Source organism: Pinus tabuliformis, chromosome 1_2, assembly GCF_031772625.1.
Source record: "Pinus tabuliformis cultivar Carrire ecotype Pingquan chromosome 1_2, CPIR1, whole genome shotgun sequence".
Lineage (NCBI taxonomy): Eukaryota > Viridiplantae > Streptophyta > Pinopsida > Pinales > Pinaceae > Pinus > Pinus tabuliformis.
The window spans coordinates 1,078,066,319-1,078,074,736 of NC_142298.1; the positions used below are offsets into that span (position 1 = coordinate 1,078,066,319).

At 38.4% G+C, this 8,418-nt stretch overlaps 1 pseudogene; it reads left to right on the forward strand.

Annotated features, from left to right (window-relative positions):
• LOC149209866 (26S proteasome non-ATPase regulatory subunit 1 homolog A-like) overlaps positions 1-8,187 on the forward strand; it is a 96,792-nt pseudogene extending 88,605 nt beyond the window's left edge.
• Positions 8,188-8,418: the final 231 nt, after the last annotated feature.

The following is an 8,418-nucleotide window of genomic DNA, read 5'->3' on the forward strand; positions in this document are numbered from 1 at the left end:
TGTTTGGACAACAGCCCTTTGTGCAGGATTCTCTTTGACATTCTTTGCATTTGATCTCAGATTATATCTTTGCTACTGTTCAGTTTGTAGGATAGCTTCTCTATCCCACTCTTGATTGTTCTGTTCTTGCAGCAACGATTCTTCATACTCAGCCAATGTCAAAAATGCATCGCTACCTTTATCTTCCATGCAACGAATTTCATCCTCATTCTCTTCAAATTGTTCCTCCTCCATGACTACATTTTGGAAGGGAGCTTTAACTTTTTGTTCTTCCTTTGTTTCTTCACCCCTCTGAATTATTTGTAACTGCTCATTTGCTCTTATGAAAGGATTTGGATTTCTTGGAGCAAATGCATTTTGCAGCCTTGTTTTTCTTGAATTATGCTCAAACTTTAGCTTAGAAATTTCCACCGCCAATGACTCTATCATCTTAGTAATTTTGTCTAACTTAGGCTTTGAAGATGAAGTAGAGGAAGTAGAAGCCTGACCTCTCTACCTCCTTCTGTCAGCTTGACTTTTCAGCTTTTCTGCAGCCATGATATTGGATTCAACTTCTAGTGTTGCATCCTGCATGTCTGCCAACGTAGAACATCTTCTTTCTCTGAATAACATGTAGAAATCAGAGTCAAAAGCATTAGCATAAGTGAGTTTGGCAGAGGTAGGAGTAGGCTTTACCTCAGCTAGTATCTTACTATACATACGATTAAATCTTTTATTGAAATCAAGCAATGATTCCCCATTTTCCCTTTTCAGATTACCAAACTCAATATGATAATACAACAAGTCTTTTTTATCTCCCCAGTGCTTCAAAAATGCATCATATAAGGCTTCAATATCTGTTATAGATCTCTGGGGCAATTCTCTGAACCACTTCCTAGCCTCACCATCAAGGCTCTGGACAAAAACTCTCATCCACACATCATTTTCACTTATATCTGAATTATCAGCATAACTGTAAAAAGCTTCAAGGTGTTCTTCTGTTGTTACTCCCTCTGTGCCAATGAATTTAGGCATATAGTTCTAATATTCCCCCACAGGCATAGGATTTAAAGGTACAGGCAAAATGAATGATCCATATCTAGCAGCAACAATTCTTTCTATCTTCGTAGGTGCTGGCTGTCCTGCCATGATTGGGATATGTCAAGGAACACTAGCAGATTGAATGGTAGGAAGTAATGTGATGGGTGGCAGAGATAAAGGGATGTTTTGGACTAAATGGGAACCTTTCTTTGGACTCAGATTCAAAGGGGAACTAACTGAACAAGGGGTTGAATTAATCTCTAAAAGAATTTCCTGATTAACAATGCTGGGCTCTAAATTTTCAAACTATATATCTTCAGCTACAACTTTATCTTTCAAAGATGATTTAGATTTCTTAGGCTTACCTGATCCTGATGCCCCTTTCTGTGATGCTTTCTTTGATTTAACAGTCCTCTCAGGGTCAGGCATTGATTCAGCTGGTGATTTCTGAGGATTTCTTCGAGTATGTCTCACAAACTGAGCCAGAACTTTAATGTGGAGTCACCAAAGGATGGTCTTCCTCCAATGGAGTCGTCAGATAAATGACTACAACCAGAAACTATTCAAACCTTGTCTATCATCAAAGCTGGTAGCTGTGTCGTTCTCGTAGGAAATTTGAGCTTCAATTCTCCTCTCCCCGACAATGACGCCAGTTAATGCTATCACCCTAAGAAACTCTCCTAGGTTGTATATCAGAGATGCTTGGGAACATTACAAACTCAACAAAAATGTTGGTAAATAGTGGATGAATGAAATAAATGCTGCATATTCAAGCCAGATAACTACTTCTACTATGCTTAACCCCAGACATGGGTAAACACCCCTAGACTACAAGGCTTTAGACCACCAATTACTCACAGTTTTAAGAAAATGTGATAATGGAGAATATTGATCACTCCAGCAGATGCACAAGACCCTGTGATGGCCAGCTGCAACTAGTTAAAAGGTCTGTAAATCTATTTCTTAATGCATAGACAGGATGACAGCTCTCTGGCATTAAAACAACAAAAACCTGCATACATATTCAATAATACATGCTAAATTCAAACACAAAGGTGGGATGACAACCCCTCTAATGTTAAACATCAACAACACATGAATGAATGCATAGCAAGCACAGCCTATAACAAAGAAGAAGAAGTGGAAAGTGAGCAATTAACAACAAAAGAAGCTTGCATTAGCTGAAAATGAAGACCAGAAGTTGCAGGGGTCACAGTAGTTACAGTCTCCAAAAGTTGAATTTTACACCAAAATAACATTCATCAACCTCATTACATCTTTCTTCTGGGTATATATAGAGTTTGTTCACAAAAAATCTTTGTTATCCTATGCGTGGAGGGGTCATAATTGACCACCAACCGCATTTACAATCAGATATGGGCTTTGATACAATTTGATTGCTTTAATGGATCAATTTGACATTTACTAGTACTTTGTTGTCCTTCCTGAACAGGTGAAGTATTATCTGAATAAATTTCAATAACTATTGTAGTCATTGAACTATTCAAGGATCGACCTTCTCATCCTTGCCCGTGCTGCTCTTTGAATGAAGTTGCTGAGGATTCAATGCACTGAGTACCGAATCATCTCTTCCTTCTTTGCGCACACAAAACAGGTGGAAAACACTGAAAAATACATTGAAAATGGACAATGAACTGGGCATGAACGTTGACCATTGGATAGCTCAGATGGACGACCTAGATCTCTTGGAGGGCAGCGTCAGGAGGAAACAGAAGCGTGATGGAATATTAGCTGTTAGATCTGGCAAATCAGATGCCGGAGATCAGCGTATGAGGTTTATCGGGAGGCATGTGCGCAGGAAGAACGAGGACTGTCAGATCATGGACAGGGATGATCAGATGGCTATCAGAAGCGGAAGCAGCGCGATGGTTAACGAGTGGGGGTCGTATGAGAAGGGCGGTAAGCGGTTCCCCCACACTGCTCTGGGAGCTGCGGTGGTTTTCATACCGCGGGGTGAAATCCTATAATATGACAACGCTTGGCTGATGGGATGGCAAGGATACCGCTTTCCCCGCTCACTAACGGACGTGTGGTTCACAAGGGCGGGGGCTGCGAACACCATCAGATCGCAAGGCAGAAGATCTAACGGTTGAGGTAAAAGGCACGTGCTCCTTTAAAACTAATGTGATGGGGACAGAGAGCGGGTTTATGAATGTGGTCATGTGGGTTATATAACATCTAATTTTAAAGAACCTGGGTGCTAAGGAAACACAACCTTTATATTGAATTCGGGTGTGAAACAAGGGTAATGAGGTTTAAATGGGCTTTGTGAAGAAATTAAGCAGGAAATGGAGCTATTGGGAGAAAAACAGGGATAAAGGGGGTTTAAAAGAGAATAAGGAGGATTAAGAGGAGGGAGGAAATAGAGGTGTGGGAGTTATAAGGAGAAAAGGGAAAATGAAGGAGAAAACATGAAAACTGCTGCCAGCCTTGTACAACCAAACCAGCACTGCTCGACACCTATTTTGATCCATCAAGTATCAAAGAACATAGCAGACCTAACAGGACCCTCCAAATTTCTCCTCAATATTTCAAACCAGGTTTAGATCCCCTCCTAGAATCACCTTTCTATTTCGGATTTCATTTAGAGTCTCCTGTACTGTGCTCCAACAATGTTCTTTTTCCCTATAGTGATTTGGAGCATAAATATTTATGAAGTTGTATTGGTCCTTGGTGTTTATTTCCTTAAGGTCTGTTCTGATCCAATGTTGCTCCTTTTTTTGTTGCATCATTTCCCATTTTCCTTTCTTCCATAATGTAAAGATTCCTCTTGAGGCCCCTATAGCTTGCACTGCTGTTCCTTCATAATTTTTTAGGTTTTTTTAATCATTTTTTCCACTTCTTGGCTGCTTGTTTTGGTCTCCTGAATCATGAATATATCTGGGATTTATTTTACTATTATATCTCTTGCTGCATTAACTTTGAAGGGTGTTCCCAATCCATGACAATTCCAGGAGACCACGATCATTACTTATTTGTTTGGTGGGTTGAGGGACCTTTCCCTCTGTGCTGATTTTGGGTTTTGTCATTATTTCCAGAACTTTTCCCAAAGAAGGAATCCATTGGTTGTTGCATGCCTAGAGCCATCTCCTTAGCTGTTGCTTCATCTCTCAACTCCTTGTTAGATTTCCTTCCTGTTTTTTTTTGTGTTCAGAGGTTTGTAAGGACTCCTTGGACTGATTTCTGGTTAATATTCGATCCACTGATGGGGGTGGGGGGAGCGGATATTTGAAGGGATTGAGGACATGATAGGGAGATGGTTGGATGTGGGGGGGATTGAGGTGAGGGAGGATCTGAGGGCTCTTCCAAGGGGCTAAAGGGATTAGAGTTTATGAGAGATGATGGGATTTCTATGTTATGTGAAGGCGAGTAGGAATCAATAATAGTTTGAGGTTGTGATGAGGGAGGGAAGGGTTGTTTGGTGGATGATTTTTTCCATTTTACTTGTTCCCATTTATTTTCTAGTTTTTTCTGCATTTTCATTTCCTTTCTTTTCATAGTCCAACTGTTGTATGTGTATCCATTGATAGAATTTGATTTTTATTGCTTCTGGGTGGTCTTTCCCTAGGTACACTTCTACGCAGATCCTGGAACATGCATGCATGTTCTCCTTTGGTTCACAGCTGTCTATGTATTTTTCCACTGCATTCTGAATGGCTTTTATTGATTTGTCTTCCTAGTAATGAAGAGGGAGGTGAGGTAATCTAACCCATATTGGCATAGAACTGGGTACATCCATTTCAGAGTCAAAATCAGGGGTCCATCGATTTAGATATAGTCCTCTCATTTCCATGAAGTATGGGCCATTCCTGAAGATTAAATCACGGTCTTCTTTGGTTTCAAAAAGGAAGGTGTAGTACCCTCTTCCATAAAACATTATGGATATTTTCCCACTGATTGACAAAGTCCAATTTCTTTCAACCCATTTCTGAACAGACTTGGGTGATGGCCATAAACCTGTGAACTATCCAACCAAGCCACGTTCTGCAAAGGACAGTGCTACTCGTCGAGGAAGAGTAGGAGGAAGGGAGATTTCAGGAATATCATCCAATCTCTTGACAAACTTAGTTACCAATGACCTATTTTTTGGAGGTCCCATTGCATAAATGAGTGATGCAAACACATTTGCAATATCTTCAAGTTCCTATTCGTGATATGGAGGAGGCTCTCCATTATATAAAGAGTCCATTTGCTCAAATTGCACAGTAGGAGGCCCTTTGCGGGCAGCTATGGGTAGTGTGAGCCCAGGCTAGGTCACACGGATTGCACAATAGCGGGAGCCATATTCACTAGGAGATAGAAATTCATGGCTGATGGTGCTATTATATTGCATTAAAACTCGAGGTTTTTCCACAATAGATCACCCTGACATTGTTTTTATTTCTTATTTTAGGTGTCAACTTGAGAAGATCATTCTTGACAAGCATGAAGACACCATGAGGAAGATGGGTGCAATTTTAGCTTATGGTATTTTATATGTAGGTGGTCAGAATGTCTCAATTAAGTTGTTGTTGAAGACTAAGCAAAAAAAAATTATTGTTGTTGTTGTTATGGCAGTATTTAGTCAAGTTTGGTATTGGTATCCACTTGTATATTTTTTGAGCCTCTCTTTTGCACCTACCTATTTGATTGGGCTCAATTATGAATTGAAGGTCCCAAAATTTAAGTTTCTTTCACATGCCAAGCCCTCATTATTTGAGTATCCTCATCCTACAACACCTCCAACAACAACTTCTACAGTAAAACTTCCAACTATTGTTTTGTATCTATCAAGAAAGGCTAAAGTGAGAACAAAGAAAGAAACATATAAGAAAACTGCTATGGATGAGGGAAACATTTCTGGTGAAGCAAGACCCATGAAAGGCCCAAAATCTAGTGATAAGGAGGGGGAAGCAATGTAGGTTATTTCCACCTACAACTTGATTCTATACTTTTACAAGTTCTTAATGTAAATGGGATATTTTTATTAAATGGAAGTTCATAAGTCAACATCTCTTTCTAGCTTTTGTAGAGATCCTTTACCATTCATTGACCTCTTATTACAGTTAGAAGGCTATTTGCCAAATTTCATATCATAGCTATTTTAGTCTTGTCACCGCTTATTGGTTATTTCCCATTTCATATATATGATATCTTTGCCTTATTGCCACCTTATTATATGTAATGGCTTTTTCTTCAGTGAAAATGGGCACAAAGGTTCTGTAGAGAATATTGTAGTTGAGATCTAGGAATGGAGTGTATCACACCACTGTTGTTTATGGTCATGGTTGTATTGAGAAAATTAGGGTCAATTTAACACTATTATTTAAAGTTTATTGCTCCTTCATTTTATGATCTTGGGCTTCTTCTCAATTTGTCCATCTACATAACCCACTCTTCCTCTATTCTTATTTAGGTTAATTTCATTTTTGCAAGTGGATATTGCATCTGAAAGGAAAGTTGAAGCCGAGCCATTTTGTGAAATTCTCTCAACTCCTGCTCGAGTTGTTCTAGTGCAGGAAAAGTATATTAAATTTTTTGAAGAGAGTAGATATGTGCACATTAAATTAATGCCTTCAGGGTTTGTTGGAGCTAGAAAAACATGCAGAGTTGGAACCACATTGAAGTGGACCATATGTTCAGTTGTCCAACATCTATGTTTCCACTGGTAAATGAGATGATAAAGCCAATATTAGAAAGGTGATGAAAGACAAAGGGGTGAAGAAGGAAATGGGACACAACTGGATCGAGATTAAGAATGAGGTGCATACATTCAGCACACCTGAATGTTCTTTACTTAGATAGTGCAATTGCTGGAGAGGCTTTTGGCATAAGTATGGGCTTTCTTATAGTTGGAACTGCGAGTGAAAATGCCAGTGAGATGCTTGCATATGCACATGGTACTCAACATGAAAATATTATCAGGTATTGTTGGTTACTTATGTTTGAACTTTGAAAAGTCTTTCATGTGAAAATATCATTCGAAGATTTATTTTTCCTTATCTAATTCTACTCAAGTTGAAACTTTCCACCATATTTTAATATGTCTATTTGTAAACAATTGTGTACAGAGATCTAGCCCTTGAAATATCATTAACTGTCTATGGAAGAGAATAAGAGGTTGATACACTTATAGAACAAATGACTCGTGATTAGGATCCAATTCTATGCTATGGTGTGATTTATGCTCTGGCCCTCCCATACAGGGGCACATCCAATAACAAATCCATTCGTCATCTATTGCACTTCGTTGTTTCCGATGTTAGTGATGATGTGAGAAGAACTGCGGTGCTAGCACTTGGATTTGTTTTATACTCCGAACCTGAGCAGGTTTATGTGCTATCTTACAGTGTACCATGTTTTTATTATTAGATCAATTTTAGACTTGATTTGTTATAACTTTTGTGCTACATCTTGATGGAGCATTTGGCTCAATATTTAAGAATAATATCAAGGGGGTCAGTGTATGCTCTCTTGGTCCTTTATGCTGGTGCTAAATCAAACTCTGCAAATTTAACAGACCCCACGAATAGTTTCTTTACTGTCTGAGTCATATAATCCACATGTCAGATATGGAGCAACCTTGGGAGTGGGTCTATTGTACAGACACAACATTAAGTGAGGCCATTTTGCTATTGGAACCATTAACATCAAATGTGGTAGATTTTGTTCATCAAGGTGCCCTTATAGCCAATGGTTATGGTTCTCTACAAATAAATGAGACACGTGAACCTTGTGGTAGGTGCCTTCAGGTATGTTATTGTACAATGTTGTAAGCTTTTATTTAGCAAAAAAGTGTTCATTGTTGCTATTGTAGTTGCAATTTTGTTGTTAATTTTTAATGCAAAATTTCCAATTGAAATAATAACTTCTAAATGTTGGCATTTAAAGGTAGAATTATATCCTATAGAGACTGATGGTGCTATTATATTGCATTCAAACTCCAGGTTTTTCCACAATAGATCTTTTTATCACCCTGACATCGTTTTTATTTCATACTTCAGGCATCAACTTGAGAAGATCATTCTTGACAAGCATGAAGACACCATGAGCAAGATGGGTGCAATTTTAGCTTCTGGTATTTTAGATGCAGGTGGTCGGAATGTCTCAATTAAGTTGTCATCCAGGACTAAGCATGACAACATCATTGTTGTTGTTGGTGTTTAGTCAATTTAATGATCTTAAATTGTAAGCATAAATTATCGACCAAGGCAGGTAAACTGATGAAGTACAAGTGCACTATATGTGCTAGAAGTTGTTTATGTCGTTAAGGTGATTATGTTATAATTTTCTAGATTAATGTTAAACTCTAGAATCAATAATGAAATGATATTATTATCTATACTAGGATGTTATTTCTGAGATTTGTTAGTCAATTATTCTAAATGATGTTTCTGG